Below are 20,603 nucleotides of genomic sequence, written 5' to 3'. Positions count from 1 at the left end.
AATATTATTATTTTTTATTATTATATTTTTTTTTTTGGGGGGGGGGGTTCGGGGTAAACCCATGTCATCATGGAGGATTCATGAAAAGGAAATTACCGGTAAGTAATATGGTTTTTCCCTTTCATCCTATATCACGGCATATTATGAGATATAACAGATTAATCTTGTTTAGGTAGTGTCACCGCCAGTTCTGTGACAAGGTCTGACAGACGTTCTTCTCTACCTCTTGTATGACGTTCTTTGTTTTGGTTTTATTTTGTCATCTCTTTTCCCTCTGCCAGGTCTCACTTATTTAGACTAATCGTCTTCCTTTATATTCTCTCCCATACTGCCTCACTTTGCGGTTTATACTACTTCCTGGATGAAGTGTTCACTGCTGGAGGCTGCTGCTGCTGGTTGCTCAGATAAGTCTTTTCCTTTATTGTGCTGGCTTGATTCTAGGTGACCCTGACTCCGTCCGTATTAAGGGCAGAGAGCCGATGGTCGTGTCCCCTCACTATTATAGGGTTTTCAGGTGTCACACAGTCTTAGGTACATGGGCATGCAATCGTCTACCATTGAGACCCTTGCATGTGCATAGCAGTCAGGGAGAGCTCTTAGGGTTTTAAAGGGCTCACCTATATGCTCCTTAGTTTGGGATCAAGCCAGTCGGTCGTTTATTTCCAGCTATCAGCAAATTCATCCGTGACAGGTAGGGACTATGGCCTGCAATACCTTCCTACCAAAGGAAAGCTCCTGATTAGCCCTAGTATCTACCCTGTAGTGTTTAGTAAACGTGTGAGGGCTTGACTATGTTGCTGCTCTACAGATCTGTTCTAAAGAAGCACTTGATCTCAGGATGTTGCGACAGATCTTGTAGAGTGAGCTGTGAGAGACTTTGGTGGAGATACCCCTAAAGACTTATAAGATTTTAATATGGACAAAGAATTCTTTGTGGCTTTATGTGCCCCACTGAACTGTACAAACAAGTAATCAGTTTTCCTCAAGGACTATGTGGTCTCTAAGTAGTACAAGATAGCTCTACGTACATCCAATTTGTGAAATTTCTCCTTTCCATCTGATTTTGGATTCGAACAGAAAGAGGGGACGATAATCTCCTCCTGTCTGTAAAAATTAGATACAACTTTTGGAAGGAAAGAATTGTCCAATCTAAAAACAATTCTGTCTAGAAAGACCATGCAAAATGGTTCCACTATTTTTAGAGCCTGGATCTCACTTACTCTACATGCTGAGGTGATTGCTATTAAAAATAGGGTTTTTAGGGAAACACATTTTAGTGCGACCTCCGAAAGGGGTTTAAAGGGGTAATTCATCAACCCTGACAGAACTAAATTAAGATCCCAGGGAGGAACAGTAGGTCTTGAGAAGGGTCTTAATCTATCTGCCCCTTTCAAAAACCGGATAACCCAAGGATGGTACGCAATTTTTTCATCAAACACTGAACTCAATGCTGATACATGTACCCTTAGAGTATTTGGATGCAACCCTTTCTCGAATCCTGTTTGCAAAAATCCCAAAATTGCCTGGATGGAAAATCTCTGAGAAAAGTTCCCCTGACTACACCAACCACAAAATCTTTTCCAGATTTTAGAGTAAATCTTGGAAGTAACTTCCTTGCTGCTGGCTACCATAGTGTTAATTATGGCGCCCGATAAACCCTTGGACTTTAATGTGACCCTCTCAGGTTCCACGCTGCCAGATGTAGTCTTTTCTCTTTGGGATGACGGACTGGCCCCTGTGACAACAGATCTTGACTCCATGGAAGAACCCACGGTCTCTGGATTGACAAGAGCTTCAGCAGAGGGAACCATGGCTTTTTTGGCCATAGGGGGGGCTATTAAAATCACATGGGGCTTGTCTATGCATATCTTTTTTTAGCACTCTCGAAATTAACTGAAGAGGGGGGAAGGCGTACACCAGCTGAAAGTCTCATTTTTGTGACAGCGCGTCTACTCCTATATTTTCCATCTAAGGGATTTAGGGAGAATTTTTTTCGTTTTGTGTTTTCTGCTGAGGCAAACATATCCACTTGGGGAGTACCCAATTATTCTGTGATCTGGAAAAACACTTCATTTTTTTAGGCTCTATTCTGTTGACCTCAGAGAATTTCTGCTTAAGAAGTCGGCGTTTGTATTTAGTGACCCTTTTAGGTGTATAGTCGTGGCCAAAAGTTTTGAGAATGACACAAATATTAGTTTTCACAAAGTTTGCTGCTAAACCATTTAGATCTTTGTTTCAGTTGTTTCTGTGATGTAGTGAAATATAATTACACGCACTTCATACGTTTCAAAGGCTTTACATGACATTTATGCAAAGAGTCAGTATTTGCAGTGTTGGCCCTTCTTTTTCAGGACCTCTGCAATTCGACTAGGCATGCTCTCAATCAACTTCTGGGCCAATTCCTGACTGATAGCAACCCATTCTTTCATAATCACTTCTTGGAGTTTGTCAGAATTAGTGGGTTTTTGTTTGTCCACCCGCCTCTTGAGGATTGACCACAAGTTCTCAATGGGATTAAGAGCTGGGGAGTTTCCAGGCCATGGACCCAAAATGTCAACGTTTTGGTCCCCGAGCCACTTAGTTATCACTTTTGCCTTATGGCACGGTGATCCATCGTGCTGGAAAATGCATTGTTCTTCACCAAACTGTTGTTGGATTGTTGGAAGAAGTTGCTGTTGGAGGGTGTTTTGGTACCATTCTTTATTCATGGCTGTGTTTTTGGACAAAATTGTGAGTGAGCCCACTCCCTTGGATGAGAAGCAACCCCACACATGAATGGTCTCAGGATGCTTTACTGTTGGCATGACACAGGACTGATGGTAGCGCTCACGTATTCTTCACGCAATCTGTCCCTGATGTTTTTTTGGGAGAAAAGTGGCTTCTTTGCTGCCCTTCTTGACACCAGGCCATCTTTCAAAAGTCTTTGCCTCACGGTGCGTGCAGATGCGCTCACAGCTGCCTGCTGCCATTCCTGAGCAAGCTCTGCATTGGTGGAACTCCGATCCCGCAGCTGAATCCTCTTTAGGAGACTATCCTGGCGCTTGCTGGACTTTCTTGGACTCCCTGAAGCCTTCTTAACAAGAATTGAACTTCTTCCTGAAGTTCTTGATGATCCTATAAATTGTTGATTGAGGTGCAATCTTAGTCGCCACAATATCCTTGCCTGTGAAGCCATTTTTATGCAACGCAATGATGGCTGCACGTGTTTCTTTGCAGGTCACCATGGTTAACAATGGAAGAACAATGATTTCAAGCATCACCCTCCTTTTAACAGGTCAAGTCTGCCATTTTAACCCAATCAGCCTGACATAATGATCTCCAGCCTTGTGCTCGTCAACATTCTCACCTGAGTTAACAAGCCGATTACTGAAATGATCTCAGCAGGTCCTTTAATGACAGCAATGAAATGCAGTGGAAAGGGATTTTTTTGGGATTAAGTTAATTTTCATGGCAAAGAATGACTATGCAATTCATCTGTTCACTCTTCATAACATTCTGGAGTATATGCAAATTGCTATTATAAAAACTTAAGCAGCAACTTTTCCAATTTTCAATATTTATGTAATTCTCAAAACTTTTGGCCACGACTGTACTGCCGATAGGGATCTTGAGTGCACTTCTGCCCATGAAAATATTTTTTCTGTCACTAGACTCAGATCTACACTTCTTGTACTCCCTTGATGGTTTATGTAGGCGACTACCCTCGTGTTGTCCGTCCTTACTTGAATGTCCTTTCCTTCTATGTAATGGGACAATGCCTTTATAGCTTCCGAGACTGCAGACAATACTCTCTGATTTGAAGAGAGAGATCTCTGATCCTCGGACCATTGTCCTTGGAAAGATAGATGAGAGCAATGCGCTTCTCATCCCCAAAGGCTCACGTCTGTGGTAATAACTTGCAGATGTTTGGGATTCCAAGAAACTCCCCTCATCAGATGGTCTGGATCTTTCCACCACTGTAAGGACTGATTCACTCTTAAAGAGGGCCTTTCACCAGAATAAAACTTCTAAACTAACTATACAGACATGTAGAGAGGCGCCCAGGGATCCCCTTGCACTTACTGTTATACCTGGGCGCCGCTCCGTTCTCCCGTTATAGCCTCCGGTATCTTCATAGTTAGGCTCCACCCAGGGGAACCTGCCGTCGGCTCATTCTCCCATGCTGTAGCGCTGGCCAATCGCAGCGCTCAGCTCATAGCCTGAGAGAGAAAAAAGCCTCTCAGGCTATGAGCTGAGCGCTGTGATTGGCTCCCTGGGCGCCGCTCTACATGCCTGTATAGTTAGTTTAGAAGTTGTATTCTGGTGAAAGGTCCTCTTTAAGGGAATCTGAATTGTCTCCTCTAATGTATACTGATTTCTGTTCCAACTCTCTAATATCCATTGTTGGAGAGTCAGAGTGTGGAACTGGGCCCATTTTACTGCTGGGATGCAAGATGGCAATGAGCCTAATAGCTTATTAGCCTCTCTGATTGTGCATACTGACTGACTTTGGAATTGTGAGACTTTTTCGCTTATCCCTATCACTTTCTGGGTTGAAGAAAAGTCTTCTGAAGGATTGAGCCTAGACAGACCCCTAAAAATATTAAACTCTGGGATGGATGGACAAGGGTTTGATTTTTTCCAAGTTTATTACCCAGCCTGTCTGATATAGTTTCTGACAAGTTATGAACAGATTGTTTTCCAGGACTGTTTTTGAGCTTCCTACTTTTAATAGAACGTCCAGGTAGGGATTTATTAAAATGTTCCTCCTCCTTAAATGAGCCACTACTTCTAACATTACTTTGGTAAACACCCTTGGAGCATAGGTGATGCCAAAGGGGAGAACTTGGAAATGACGTAGCTCCTTTCTTAAAAAGACTGCTATGCGGAGGAATTTTTGAGCTTTTTTGCATACCGGAATATGGTAATACGCATATTTTAGATCTATTGATGCCAAGAAATCTCCTTCCTTTAATAGATTTATGGTGAATTTTATCGTTTCCATTTGAACTTGTCGTATTTTATGAATTTGTTTAGGCTCTTTAAGTTTATTATCAGACGATATCCCCCATGTTTTTTTTTTTACTAAAAAGACTGTTGAATAATAACCCTTTTTTTTTGTGAGAGGGGAACCGATACAATAGCTTTTTGAGCCAGCAGATTCTGAATCCCTTTTTTCTAATTCCTCTTGTAATTTCGCTGATTTCTGAATAGGGGTTACTCTGAAAACATCTATGGGAGAAATAAAATGAATGGGAATATCGTAACCCCCTGATAAAATATTTAAGACCCAAGGTTTTACGGTTATCACAGTTGGAATCGCTTCTGAAAGGGCACTCATGACTCCCTAAAAGATTCATTTCCCCTCTTATTAAAAGCGGTGGGCTTTCTGTCTGATTCCACTGCAGAATCAGTCAGAATAGCAGCAGGAACCTCGGGTCTAGCGGTAGTGGCCAGAAGGGAGCTTTGATTGAAATCTTGGACGGGTGACATCAGTTCCAAGATTAAACTATGTAGTTTGCTCTTTCACGGAAACTTGATGTTTGGTCAGGATTTTGAAAATATTTTAGAGAAGGCTTCGGACTCTAAAAAATTATTTCCTAAGGAAACAAATAAAATAAAGTTTCCCTTTCGGAGGGTCAAAAAAGGTAGTTCCTTCCAGGCCAAAAGATCCAATAAAGGACAGTGGTCCAAAGGGAAAAACAAAAAAAAACAGAAACAGATTTCTTGTTTAATCCCACAAATACAGAATCTTCTAAACAATGACGCCAAGCTTCAGGTAGGAGGGAGATAAACAATTTTTTTTAAAGAATGGGAAGAGATTACAAATTTTTTTTAGGAATCTAGAAGTGGATGTGGCAGGTAGATTTGGTTTGAATAAAGCTGCTGCGGCCTCCAGGTTTTCTTCAGACTTGAATCGACTTTCTTGTCCATGGGATCTTTTAGGGACCCCATGTCCTCAAAAGGAAGGGCATTTGCCCCTTTGACTAATTTTGATAAGGAAATATCTACGCCTCATCTTTATCGCTAAATGGAAGGCGACGTCTCATCGTTTTTGGAACAAATAACTTCCTATCTGGAGCCTTCCAATCTCTTTTAATTAGTTCCTGCATATTTTTGTGAACTGAAAAAACTCTCCTTTTCTTTTGTTCTAGTCCACTAAACATTTGATCTTGAACGGACCTCTGGACCTCTTCGTCTGAGAGATCCATGGTCGCCCTGACGGCCTTAATTAATTCCTTAGTATCCTTAGAGGAGAACAAAAATGTTTTAAATTCTGAATCAGACCCAGACAAATCAGAAGAGACAAGACCCTCTGAATCCGATTTTTGATCTGACTCTGAAGACGATGAACTAGAGTAACTTATTTTTGGTTCCCTATGTTTTGACGTAGATGCACCAGAGGTAGGCATAGGATTTTTAGACAGGGCTGTCCGCATTTCTTCCCTGATTATGTCTCTCAATTCCTCTCTAATAGGCGGAACCAAATCTTTTGCTATATTTGAAGTACATTTCCTGCAGAGTTTTTGGGCATATAAATCAGGTAATTTTACTGAGCATATAACACATTTCTTAATTTTTTGACTAGGCTTAGCTCTCTGCGCCCCATCCTCATCACTCTGCATTCATACAGGAAGAGAAGGAGACAGAGGTACAAGGGGGTTAGCATAAGTAAAATTATACAGGTCTCTTTTTTCTAGAAACAGCACAATTATTGTGCATGGGGTATGGCTGGTATTGCAACTCATCCCTATTGAACTGAATGGGGCAGAGCTGCAATGCCAAATATATAAGATGGGGCTGCTTAAATAAAACATTTAGGAAAAAAAAAAAGATGAACAAGTAATCATGGATCCGGTAAAACTGACAAGCTAAGAAAATTGATATATAGTTTTGTGAGAAAAGATTCAGTATTACTTGTCATTTACTCATATAAATTCAGTTCACTTTAAAGTTTTTTTTTGGGAATATTATCTTTTAAAGGGAGTCTGTCACTAGATTTTGACCTTATAGACCGCTTACATAGCGCTCTAGCATAGCAGTCTATGATTCTAATGGTACCTTTGACGTGTTCTTTGAAGTTCCCCCAAGGCAAAAACAGACTTTTATTCATATGTAAATTAGGGCTCGTAAGTACCCAGGGGCGGCGTTCACCTCGTTGGTGCCCAGGCTGTTCTGCCTCTTTTAGTCATATCCCCGCCCCAGCCTCTTCCTCTGCCCGCCCCGCTCTTCCTTTGTGCCCTCCTTCTCTGCAGCGAGATCCCGCGCCTGCGCTATCCATAGCTTTGCTGGGGCATGTGCACTGAGATGCCCAATATTAGCTACTGCGCATGCGCTGGCCAACGGCGAGAAACAGCGGCAAGGAGGCGGACCAGAGACACCCACAATGGGCATCGCAGTGCGCATGCCCCAGCCAAGCAATGGATAGCGTAGGCGTGGGATCTCGCTGCAGAGAAGGAGGAGGCAAAGGAAAAGCGGGGCAGGCAGAGGAAGAGGCTGGGGTGGGGATATGACGAAAAGAGGCAGAACAGCCTGGGCACTAATGAGGTGAACGCCGCCCCTAAGCACTTGCAAGCCCAAATTTACATATGAATAAAAGTCAGTTTTTGCCTTGGGGGAACTTCACAAGAAAACATCAAAGGTACCATTAGAATCATGGACTGCTATGCTAGAGCTCTATGCAAGCGGTCGATAAGGTCAAAATCTGGTGACAGACTCCCTTTAAGGAAAAACCCCTAGCCTGCATTACCTCCCATAAGATTTATACTTACCTGCTCCCCGCCACTCCAGTTCTGCATGCTGGCTCACATTCCTCTATCTTCTGGTCCCTGTATTCCTGGAAAACCCCTTAAGGCTACATTTACACAAATGTATTTTGTTTCCACCTCCGTTCCGTTATTTTTGCGGATAGGATGCAGACCCATTCATTTCAATGTGCCTGCAAAAAATGCGGCAGCACACTGTGTGCTATTCGCATCAGTATGTCCATTCCGTAGCCAAAAACAATAGAACATGTCCTATTCTTGTCCGTTTTGTGGACAACGATAGGTATTGTTACATTGGATCCGCAAAAAAAATCGGATGCCATACTGACGTCATCCGTATTTTTTGCAGATCTGTAATTTACGGACTGCAAAATACATACGTTTGTGCGAATGTATCCTAAATGGGTTATCCAATGTCATAAACAGCCCCCCCATGTGCCAGGCCTGTCACGCCTTGCCCTGTGAATGTGCGGATATCTGCCAGGCTGACTGCACATGTTTGACTCTTCTTTTTGTTTTGGTTTGGGTTTGAGCTGGATCCATCTACCCTCAGGTGTACTGGGTTGATTGTTAGCGAGGCAATTTATTCCTCCTTCTCCCAGTGGCCTGTGCGGGTTATAGTTCATTCCTGTGGGCTCTTGATGTGTTGTGGATCGTCTGCTCCAGCTCTGCTCAGATAAGTCCTCTCCTTCATTTCCCTTTGTGTGTTTTATCTAGGCCTTTAGGGAGACACTTGCTTCCTCCTGTTTGAGGAAGCAGGTCGCCTCTTCCCCTTTCCCTACTGCTCAGGGTTTTCCCAGGGTATATAGACGTAGGCACGAGGGCATGTGCATACCCACCATAAGGGTATGCACATGTGCACAGCAGTATAGGGAATGCTTCAGGGATCGCTAGGAGGTGACCCTTTCTCCCTAGCTTTTGGTCCTAGTCTATTGTTCTGTTTGTTTTCCCTGTGTTTGGTTATTTCCCTGGTTACATACCTTCCGTGACATTATAACCCGCCATAAAACTGTCATATCCCTGCTGTTTGCGAAATGGAGGCTATGGCTGTCTTGGTTGATCGCATGCAGGGATTATCGCTGGAGGTTGCTGACCTCCGCAGTTCTGTTGCACAGTGTCAGAATGCTCTGGCGTCTGGCGCCGTTGGAGGAAAACAGGTCTGTTTAGAGCCTAAAGTCGCTCTCCCTGATAGGTTCTCAGGGGGTAGTGATGACTTTATACGGTTCAGGGAGTCCTGCAGGTTGTATTTTCGTCTGCCGCCGATGTCATCTGGTGACGAGAATCAAAGAGTGGGGATGATTATATCTCTGCTCAAAGGGGACGCGCAGTCCTGGGATTTTTCTCTGCCGACCCGTTCACCATCCCTCTGGTCGGTGGATTAATTTTTTATAGCCTTGGGCTTGATTTATGATGACCCAGACCGCGTCTCTATGGCTGAATCGAAGCTGCGCAGTTTTTTACAGGGAGAACATACTGCAGAGTCGTATTGTGCAGAATTTAGAAGATGGGCAACTGACTTGGGGTGGAATGATCCTGCACTCCGGAGTCAGTTTTGTCAGGGGCTATCTAAGAGGTTGAATGATGCCCATGCTTTTCATGAGTATCCCGATTCATTGGAGACGGCCATGTCTTTGGCAGTGCGGCTTGATAGACGTCTTAGAGAGAGGTATAAGATTCTTCTCGAGCGGGGGGTCCCGTCTGTAAGTGGCTCGGTCCCACCTAGTCCCCGGGGTAATATGACTTTTGAATCTGGGGCAGGAGAGGAGCCTATGCAGTTGGGCCAGGTTTCCTTTCGTTCAGATGATAGGGATTTTAGGAAGCTGAATAAGTTATGTTACTACTGTGGTAAAAAAAAGTCATTTTGTTTATGCGTGTGCTTTGGTTAAACCTCAAAATGGTAATGAAAAACTACGGAGGTATTCACATTCAGTTAAGGATGGGTGATTCACATGTTGAGTCCATTTCTTGTTTTGTTATGAGGGGCTTGCCTGCTCCGGTAGTTCTAGGTTTACCATGGTTGGTTAAGCATAACCCTACTATTGACTAGCGAAGAAGACAAATCAATAGCTGGAGTGAATTTTGTACAGACAACTGTCTCTGTGCTTCTATCTCAGGGGTGTCAACTACTGTCCTACCTCAGTTTCTCTCTGATTTTGCAGACGTATTCTCGGAGGGTGGAGCTCAGGAGCTGCCCCCCCATCAAGAATATGATTGTCCGGTCAATCTCATCCCTGGAGCTAAACTGCCAAAATCTCGGCTATACAACCTTTCCCAACCCAAAAGAGAAGCTATCCGGAAGTATATTGCCGAGAGTTTGGCAAAGGGACACATTAGGCTATCCAAGTCCCCTGTGGCCGCTGGCTTCTTTTTCGTAAAAAAAGAAAGACGGTTCACTTAGACCGTGTTTGGATTTGAATCTTATTACGGTCCGTGATCCGTATCCCCTTCCTTTGATTTCTGATCTATTTGATCAACTTGTCGGAGCCAAGGTGTTCTCCAAGTTAGATTTAAGAGGAGCCTATAATTTGATCAGAATAAAGGAAGGAGATGAGTGGAAAACGGCCTTCAATACACCCGAAGGTCATTTCGAGAATCTTGTCATGCCCTTTGGTTTAACTAATGCGCCAGCGGTCTTTCAGCGATTTGTCAATGATATTTTCCATCATTTAGTGGGAAGGTTTGTTGTTATTTATCTTGATGACATACTAATTTACTCACCCAATTTGAAGACCCATCAGGATCACGTGAGACAGGTGTTGTCGATCCTTCAGGAGAATAAATTGTATGCAAAATTGGAAAAATGCGTATTTGCTGTCTAGGAGCTACCGTTTTTGGGATACCTGCTTTCTGACTCTGGTTTTCGTATGGACCCCGAAAAGGTCCGGGAGGTACTGGAATGGGACCGGCCTGAGAATCAGAAAGCTCTGATGCAGTTTTGGGGTTTTACCAATTACTACAGAAAATTAAACTTTAATTATTCCACCGCCGACCTCTCTGACTGGTCGGATGAGGCATTACAGGCCTTTTCTGCTATTGAGAAATGTTTTGCGTCTGCTCCCATTCTGATGCAACCTGATGTGTCTCAACCGTTCGTCGTGAAGGTTGATGCATCAGAAGTGGGGGTCGGAGCAGTTCTGTCGCAGGGTCCATCTCCTAGCAAATTGCATGCGTGTGCTTTTTTTCTCCAAACAACTCTCCGCCGCTGAAAGAAATTATGATGTAGGAGATAGAGAATTACTGGCCATTAAATTGGGCTTTGAAGAATGGCGTCACTGGTTGGAAGGGGCTACTCATCCTATTACGGTATATACTGATCACAAGAATTTGGTTAACCTGCAGTATGCTAAGCGCCTGAAACCTAGACAGGCTAGGTGGTCACTGTTTTTTACTAGGTTCAATTTTGTGGTCACCTTTCGCCCTGGGGTTAAAAACATCAAGGCAGATGCGTTGTCACAAAGTTTTCCTGGGGGGAGTGATTCAAAGGATCCCGCTCCGATTTTGGCTGATGGGGTAGTGGTTTCAGCTCTGTACCCCGAGTTGGAGATGGAGGTGTTGGGGGCCCAGGAGGAGGCTCCTGATTCCTGTCCTCCAGGCAAGTTGTTTGTTCCTGCTGAACTGCGATACAAGGTGTTCAAGGAACATCATGATACGGTCCCTGCGGGACATCCTGGAAGCAAATCCACCATAGATCTTATTTTCCGGAGATTCTGGTGGCCAGGGTTGCGCAAGGGTGTGGAGGGTTATGTGGCAGCTTGTGAGATCTGTGCACGGGGCGAAGGTGGCTCACACCTTGCCTTCAGGATCCCTTTTTCCTTTGTTCATCCCGTCTCGTCCTTGGACGCATTTGTCCATGGACTTTATTACCGATTTACTGAGTTCCTCTGGGAAAACTGTGATTTTGGTGGTAGTGGACTGCTTCAGTAAGATGGCCCACTTTGTACCGTTACCTAGCTTGCCCAATGCCAAAACTCTCGCTCAGGTTTTTATCGATAACATTCCCTCAGATGTGGTGTCTAATAGGGGGAAGCAATTTGTTTCCAGGTTTTGGAGGGCGTTTTGCTCTCGTCTGGGAATTGAACTGTCGTTCTCTTCGGCTTTTCATCCCCAGTCGAATGGTCAGAGCACACTAACCAAAACCTGGAGACCTATTTGAGGTGTTTTGTTGCCAAGAACCAAGATGACTGGTCCTCGTTCTTGTCTCTAGCCAAATTTGCTTTTAATAACCGTAGACAGGAGTCCACTGATAAGTCGCCATTTTTTGGCGCATATGGTTTTCACCCACAGTTTTGTACTTTTTCTGGGATTGGATCTTCTGGAATGCCAGAAGAGGAGAGATTCTATTCCGCATTGTCATCTATCTGGCGGAAGAGCCAAGTTAATTTGGAAAATATGGGTGAAAGATATAAACTGATGGCTGACAGGAGACGTATGACTGGTCTGGACCTGTGTGTGGGTGATTCGGTGTGGTTGTCCACTAAAAACGTTAAGCTCAAGGTACCATCTTGGAAACTGGGTCCAAGATTTATTGTCCCTTACAAAATCTCTGCTGTGGTCAACCCGGTGGCATTTCGTCTGGATCTTCCGCAGACCTGGAAGATCCATAATGTGTTTCACAGGTCCTTACTGAAGAAATATATGGAACCATCTCCATTGCCACCTCCTCCTGTCCTGGTGGATGGCAATTTAGAGTTTGAGATCTCTAGGATTCTCGACTCACGTGTTCTTCGGGGTTCCCTCCAGTACCTAGTGCACTGGAAGGGATACAGTCCCGAGGAAGTAATGTGGATTCCAGCTTCTGATGCTAGTGCTAGCCACCTGGTGAAGGCACACCCGGAGAAAGTTGGTCCGGGGTGTCCGGAGGTCACCCGTAAAAGGGGGGTACTGTCACACCTTGCCTTGTGAATGTGCGGAGATCTGCCAGGCTGGCTGCACATGTTTGACTCTTTGTTTTGGTTTGAGCTGGATCCACCTTCCCTCAGGTGTACTGGGTTGATTATTAGCGAGGCTATTTATTCCTTTCTCCCAGTGGCCTGTGCGGGTTATAGTTCATTCATTCCTGTGGGCTCTTGATGTGTTGTGGATCTTCTGCTCAGATAAGTCCTCTCCTTCATTTCCCTTTGTGTGTTTTATCTAGGCCTCTAGGGAGATGCTTGCTTCCTCCTGTTTGAGGAAGCAGGTCGCATCTTCCCCTTTCCCTACTGCTCAGGGTTTTCCCAGGGTATATATACGTAGGCACGAGGGCATGTGCATATCCACCATAAGGGTATGCACATGTGCACAGCAGTATAGGGAAAGCTTCAGGAGGTGACCCTTTCTCCCTAGCTTTTGGGCCTAGTCTATTATTCTGTTTGTTTTCCCTGTGTTTGGTTATTTCCCTGCTTACATACCTTCCTTGACAGGGCCCCTCACACAAAATATATTTACTCTGCTCCCTGCGCCGCTCCTGGTCCCCGCACTGCCGTTGCTGCTTGTCCCTTTAAACGGATGAAAACATCCGGTGTCGGGGGGAGCAGCCAATGGCAGACGGGGATGGGGACGAGCCTCCCTAGTGTCACCCGCGATGCTAGGGAGGCTCGACCCTGTCCCTGCCTGCCTTTGGCTACTCCCCCCCCCCCCGACACCAGATGTTTTCATTCGCGCACAGGGAGAAGCAGCAGTTTTTATGACTAGGCTTAGCTCTCTGAGCCCCATCCTTATCACTCTGCATGCATACAGGAAGGGAAGGAGACAGAGGTACAAGGGGGTTAGCATAAGTAAAATTATACAGCATTCTCCCCAAGAGACTTTCAGTAGCTTACAATAGTCGGCCCCTGGGAGGTCTCCATTTGGACTTTACCAGGCTCAGACATGTTTGCCGTTTCTACCTCTGACCCCTTTAAATACTCTTACCTGCAGACCTCAGATAAGAGGGCGACATCCGCATTGATCCTTTGTGCCAATACTAGCTTCGCCCCCTTAGCGTGCGTTCAACGGACCGGAAGTACCTCTTGGAACGCACATAGACTGCACTAGACTTCCTGTGACGTCATCACAAGTGCCAAAAGTATAGGGCTGCGATGCGGAGCTTGAACATGACCTGAGGGACTACTTGAGTGTCAGGTCCACACATGGACCTCCACGCCCGATGTGCAGAGCGGGAGGTAAGGAGCAGGAATGTCCATGGTTATCAGCACCTCAAATACCTAACTAGGGCACAGGTGCTGCCTGCTTCCCTCATGTGGAAGGTATTTTTCTTGTTATCCGCCTCTGTCTGCTTTAAACAGAAAGCAAGTGCCATGAGGATAATCGGTCTCCACCTGGAGGGACAGGAAGACACTGAGGAGGAGCTGGAGGAGGGTCAAATTTATCTTTCTGTCCCTACCTGGTTGGAGGCGGGTCATCTCCCATGGTATGCCGTCATGGAGGATGAAAGAGAAAAATAAAGATCTATCTGCACTACTAATCACATATTACTGCAGATAAGGGAAGATTCTCATTAGCATTAGGGAATTCCGTTATAGGTTCTGTTATAACAGAATTTTAGGACGGAAAGCAAAACGGAAGCCTTTAAGAGGCATTCCGTTTTGCTCCATCCTAATAAATGTCTATGGGGACACATAAAGGTTTGGTACCATTATACATGACAAAAAAATATAGTCTTGTCTGGGTGTCTTTTTGTCTATGAGTGTATTTGATAATCCCTTTTTGTTTGAAGGTTCCACTGAAAATGCATGGACATACAAAGAAAGAATGACCCCCTCGATTAGTTCAGAACATTCTAATAAGGGACATCCTAATAAGGGATTTGAAAATAGATTTAATTAACCAGACAACTGCTTTACTAATCTACATGACGTGTGTACCGTATATGCCGAACTGAGCTGAGGTAGCTCTCAGTGATTTTAGGTACTCCCATAGCAGTGAACGGAGGGTGGCTGCACATGCACATCCCTTCACTTCAGTGGCTCATTCTGGAGATTGGAGGGGATCCCAAAGGAGGGGCCCACACCTATTTGGCACTCATGGCGTATCCTAGTGATAGAGATAGAAATACCCCTGTAAGTTAGGTTGTGAAACATAGGGGAGGATGCAAATATTCTAATCAAAATGCACCACAATTTTGGCACAATTTGCACCAACACATTCGAGCAGATGCTTTGCCCCACATTTTGTAAGTGTTTAAAAGCATTTATTCTGACTTGTCTGACAAGGGTCATGACTAAGAGGGAAAGGTGGTGCAACTTAAAATGTGCCAAAATTTTGTCATTATGAGTTTCGTACTATACTTTTTTTTCCAAACTGTTCTGTAAATACAGGTCCTTCTCAAAAAATTAGCATATTGTGATAAAGTTCATTATTTTCTGTAATGTACTGATAAACATTAGACTTTCATATATTTTAGATTCATTACACATCAACTGAAGTAGTTCAAGCCTTTTATTGTTTTAATATTGATGATTTTGGCATACAGCTCATGAAAACCCAAAATTCCTATCTCAAAAAATTAGCATATCATGAAAAGGTTCTCTAAACGAGCTATTAACCTAATCATCTGAATCAACTAATTAACTCTAAACACCTGCAAAAGATTCCTGAGGCTTTTAAAAACACCCAGCCTGGTTCATTACTCAAAACCGCAATCATGGGTAAGACTGCCGACCTGACTGCTGTCCAGAAGGCCATCATTGACACCCTCAAGCAAGAGGGTAAGACACAGAAAGAAATTTCTGAACGAATAGGCTGTTCCCAGAGTGCTGTATCAAGGCACCTCAGTGGGAAGTCTGTGGGAAGGAAAAAGTGTGGCAGAAAACGCTGCACAACGAGAAGAGGTGACCGAACCCTGAGGAAGATTGTGGAGAAGGACCGATTCCAGACCTTGGGGGACCTGCGGAAGCAGTGGACTGAGTCTGGAGTAGAAACATCCAGAGCCACCGTGTACAGGCGTGTGCAGGAAATGGGCTACAGGTGCCGCATTCCCCAGGTCAAGCCACTTTTGAACCAGAAACAGCGGCAGAAGCGCCTGACCTGGGCTACAGAGAAGCAGCACTGGACTGTTGCATGTCATTCGGAAATCAAGGTGCCAGAGTCTGGAGGAAGACTGGGGAGAGGGAAATGCCAAAATGCCTGAAGTCCAGTGTCAAGTACCCACAGTCAGTGATGGTCTAGGGTGCCATGTCAGCTGCTGGTGTTGGTCCACTGTGTTTTATCAAGGGCAGGGTCAATGCAGCTAGCTATCAGGAGATTTTGGAGCACTTCATGCTTCCATCTGCTGAAAAGCTTTATGGAGATGAAGATTTCATTTTTCAGCACGACCTGGCACCTGCTCACAGTGCCAAAACCACTGGTAAATGGTTTACTGACCATGGTATTACTGTGCTCAATTGGCCTGCCAACTCTCCTGACCTGAACCCCATAGAGAATCTGTGGGATATTGGGAAGAGAAAGTTGAGAGACGTAAGACCCAACACTCTGGATGAGCTTAAGGCCGCTATCGAAGCATCCTGGGCCTCCATAACACCTCAGTAGTGCCACAGGCTGATTGCCTCCATGCCACGCCGCATTGAAGCAGTCATTTCTGCAAAAGGATTCCCGACCAAGTATTGAGTGCATAACTGAACATCATTATTTGAAGGTTGACTTTTTTTGTATTAAAAACACTTTTCTTTTATTGGTCGGATGAAATATGCTAATTTCTTGAGATAGGAAATTTGGGTTTTCATGAGCTGTATGCCAAAATCATCAATATTAAAACAATAAAAGGCTTGAACTACTTCAATTGGTGTGTAATGAATCTAAAATATATGAATGTCTAATGTTTATAAGTACATTACAGAAAATAATGAACTTTATCACAATATGCTAATTTTTTGAGAAGGACCTGTATATAGGAAATATCTTATTATAGCTTCATTACAGAGCACAAGCCTACTATCTGCCTAAATATCTTTTGGACAATACTCTACCTTTGTGAAATTACAGTATATTAAAACAGCTTAGTTAAAGATATAGAACCTCGCCCAGTCCCGATAAACCTAACTCTACCAGACTCTGATTCTTATTGAGGCTTTATTTTGGTATCCCAATGGTTACCAGCAGCATGGAGAGACATTGCTCTGTCTGTGCGCTTCTAACTCCCATTTTGAACAATCATTGGGGGTCTCACCACTTGGACCCCCACTGATCAAAATCTTTGTTATGTTACTATGACATATTAGTTTTTTGAAAGTACATTTCAACCCCTTTAATTCTTCAGGTTATTACGGTAGTGTGGCTAACTAAGGCTTTCTTTCAATAAGTTTAATGTATACAAAAAACGTATACGTTAAACGGATGCCTGAGACTGGTGCCATACAGTGGCATCTGTTCACCATACTTTGTTTTACCATTGTAAAAAAAAAACTCATCCCCTCAACGACTGCTGTACAAGGAATACTGGTGGTCAGATTCGAAGTAAAGTGAAGAATAACAGCACTGGGTACACCGCCAGTACCTTCGTACAGTTTTGACCTTACATTCTTTAATCCAATTATCTTGGTTGACTTAGAGATCAGTAGCTTCCTGGAATACTGCTAGGGCACATATTGTTTGGCACGTTTGATAACGTTTTGATATAACCAGTGTATATTCAGATTCCTTGTCTGTCTTTTTTATATAAACTACACTGCCTCTCGTTGCTTTGCAACGACTCTTTGCCTTGACCACAGGCATCCGTCTAACCAACACTGTTTATTTGTCCTGTAAACCTCCACTGAGAAGTTTCCATTGGGCTGCAAAGCATTACTTGCAGGTCTTTTTTACAGTTTTTTATTCATGTGCCCAGTTTTGTGTTCAAAGCAATTTCATAGGGTTAGTGTATAAATTGAAACAAAACTGAAATCTATATACTGTGTGAAAAAGGAGTAAAGTTGGTGGGCCCTCAGCCATTACACTAAACTTGTCATCTGTGGAAACTGTCATTTTTACAATAACATTTCTTCAACATGGTTATGGTTATGTTACCACCAGCCTTTTGTACTTAAAGATGTTTTCTAGCCACTTAATTTAAAAACATGCCCAGAATGGGGTAAACCAGTGAAAGAACTAATGCTCACCTTACCAATCCCCAGCTGCAACTACACTGACCCACGTGTACTTCCTAGCCCCTGTTCACATGGACGAGTGTCAAAAGCACTTATTAACCACCTCCCGACCGCTGTACGCGTATATGCGTCCGGGAGGTGGTTGCTTTATTCCTCCTGGACGCATATACGCGTCTTCTCGCGAGACGCGAGATTTCCTGTGAACGCGCGCGCTCACAGGAACGGAAGGTAAGCGAGTGGATCTCCAGCCTGCCAGCGGCGATCGCTCGCTGGCAGGCTGGAGATCCGAATTTTTTAACCCCTAACAGGTATATTAGACACTGTTTTCATAACAGCGTCTAATATACCTCCTACCTGGTCCTCTGGTGGTCCCTTTTGTTAGAATCGACCACCAGAGGACTCAGGTAGGTCAGTAGAGTCGCACCAAACACCACACTACACTACACACACCCCCCCCGTCACTTATTAACCCCTTATAAACCCCTGATCACCCATGATCACCCCATATAAACTCCCTGATCACCGCCCTGTCATTGATCACCCCCCTGTCAGGCTCCGTTCAGACGTCCGTATGATTTTTTCGGATCCACGGATACATGGATCGGATCCGCAAAAAGCATACGGACGTCTGAATGGAGCCTTACAGGGGGGTGATCAATGACAGGCGGGTGATCACCCATATACACTCCCTGATCACCCCCCTGTCATTGATCACCCCCCTGTCAGGCTCCGTTCAGACGTCCGCATGATTTTTACGGATCCATGGATCGGATCCGCAAAACACATGCGGACGTCTGAATGGAGCCTTACAGGGGGTGATCAATGACAGGCGGGTGATCACCCATATACACTCCCTGATCACCCCCCTGTCATTGATAACCCCCCTGTAAGGCTCCATTCAGACGTCCGCATGTGTTTTGTGGATCCGATCCATATATCCATGGATCCGTAAAAATCATGCGGACGTCTGAATGGAGCCTTACAGGGGGGTGATCAATGACAGGCGGGTGATCACCCATATACACTCCCTGATCACCCCCTGTCATTGATCACCCCCCTGTCATTGATCACCCCCCTGTAAGGCTCCATTCAGACGTCCGCATGATTTTTACGGATCCATGGATACATGGATCGGATCCACAAAACACATGCGGACGTCTGAATGGAGCCTTACAGGAGGGGTGATCATTGACAGGGGGGTGATCACCCTGATCACCCTGATCATCCCCTGTCATTGATAACCCCCCTGTAAGGCTCCATTCAGACGTCCGCATGCGTTTTGTGGATCCGATCCATGTATCCATGGATCCGTAAAAAATCATGCGGATGTCTGAATGGAGCCTTACAGGAGGGGTGATCATTGACAGGGGGGTGATCACCCTGATCACCCCCTGTCATTGATAACCCCCCTGTAAGGCTCCATTCAGATGTCCGCATGTGTTTTGTGGATCCGATCCATGTATCCATGGATCCGTAAAAAATCATGCGGATGTCTGAATGGAGCCTTACAGGAGGGGTGATCATTGACAGGGGGGTGATCACCCTGATCATCCCCTGTCATTGATAACCCCCCTGTAAGGCTCCATTCAGATGTCCGCATGCGTTTTGTGGATCCGATCCATGTATCCATGGATCCGTAAAAAATCATGCGGATGTCTGAATGGAGCCTTACAGGAGGGGTGATCATTGACAGGGGGGTGATCACCCTGATCACCCCCTGTCATTGATAACCCCCCTGTAAGGCTCCATTCAGACGTCCGCATGTGTTTTGTGGATCCGATCCATGTATCCATGGATCCGTAAAAAATCATGCGGATGTCTGAATGGAGCCTTACAGGGGGGGTGATCAGTGACAGGGGGGTGATCACCCTGATCACCCCCTGTCATTGATAACCCCCCTGTAAGGCTCCATTCAGACGTCCGCATGTGTTTTGTGGATCCGATCCATGTATCCGTAAAAAATCATGCGGATGTCTGAATGGAGCCTTACAGGAGGGGTGATCATTGACAGGGGGGTGATCACCCTGATCACCCCCTGTCATTGATAACCCCCCTGTAAGGCTCCATTCAGATGTCCGCATGTGTTTTGTGGATCCGATCCATGTATCCATGGATCCGTAAAAAATCATGCGGATGTCTGAATGGAGCCTTACAGGAGGGGTGATCATTGACAGGGGGGTGATCACCCTGATCATCCCCTGTCATTGATAACCCCCCTGTAAGGCTCCATTCAGATGTCCGCATGCGTTTTGTGGATCCGATCCATGTATCCATGGATCCGTAAAAAATCATGCGGATGTCTGAATGGAGCCTTACAGGAGGGGTGATCATTGACAGGGGGGTGATCACCCTGATCACCCCCTGTCATTGATAACCCCCCTGTAAGGCTCCATTCAGACGTCAGCATGCGTTTTGTGGATCCGATCCATGTATCCATGGATCCGTAAAAAATCATGCGGATGTCTGAATGCAGCCTTACAGGGGGGGGGTGATCAGTGACAGGGGGGTGATCACCCTGATCACCCCCTGTCATTGATAACCCCCCTGTAAGGCTCCATTCAGACGTCCGCATGCGTTTTGTGGATCCGATCCATGGATCCGTAAAAAAACATGCGGATGTCTGAATGGAGCCTTACAGGGGGGGTGATCAGTGACAGGGGGGTGATCACCCTGATCACCCCCTGTCATTGATAACCCCCCTGTAAGGCTCCATTCAGACGTCCGCATGTGTTTTGTGGATCCGATCCATGTATCCATGGATCCGTAAAAAATCATGCGGATGTCTGAATGGAGCCTTACA

The sequence above is a fragment of the Bufo gargarizans genome, chromosome 5 (genome assembly GCF_014858855.1).
Source record: "Bufo gargarizans isolate SCDJY-AF-19 chromosome 5, ASM1485885v1, whole genome shotgun sequence".
In the NCBI taxonomy this organism is placed as follows: domain Eukaryota; kingdom Metazoa; phylum Chordata; class Amphibia; order Anura; family Bufonidae; genus Bufo; species Bufo gargarizans.
This window is presented reverse-complemented; position numbering follows the sequence as displayed.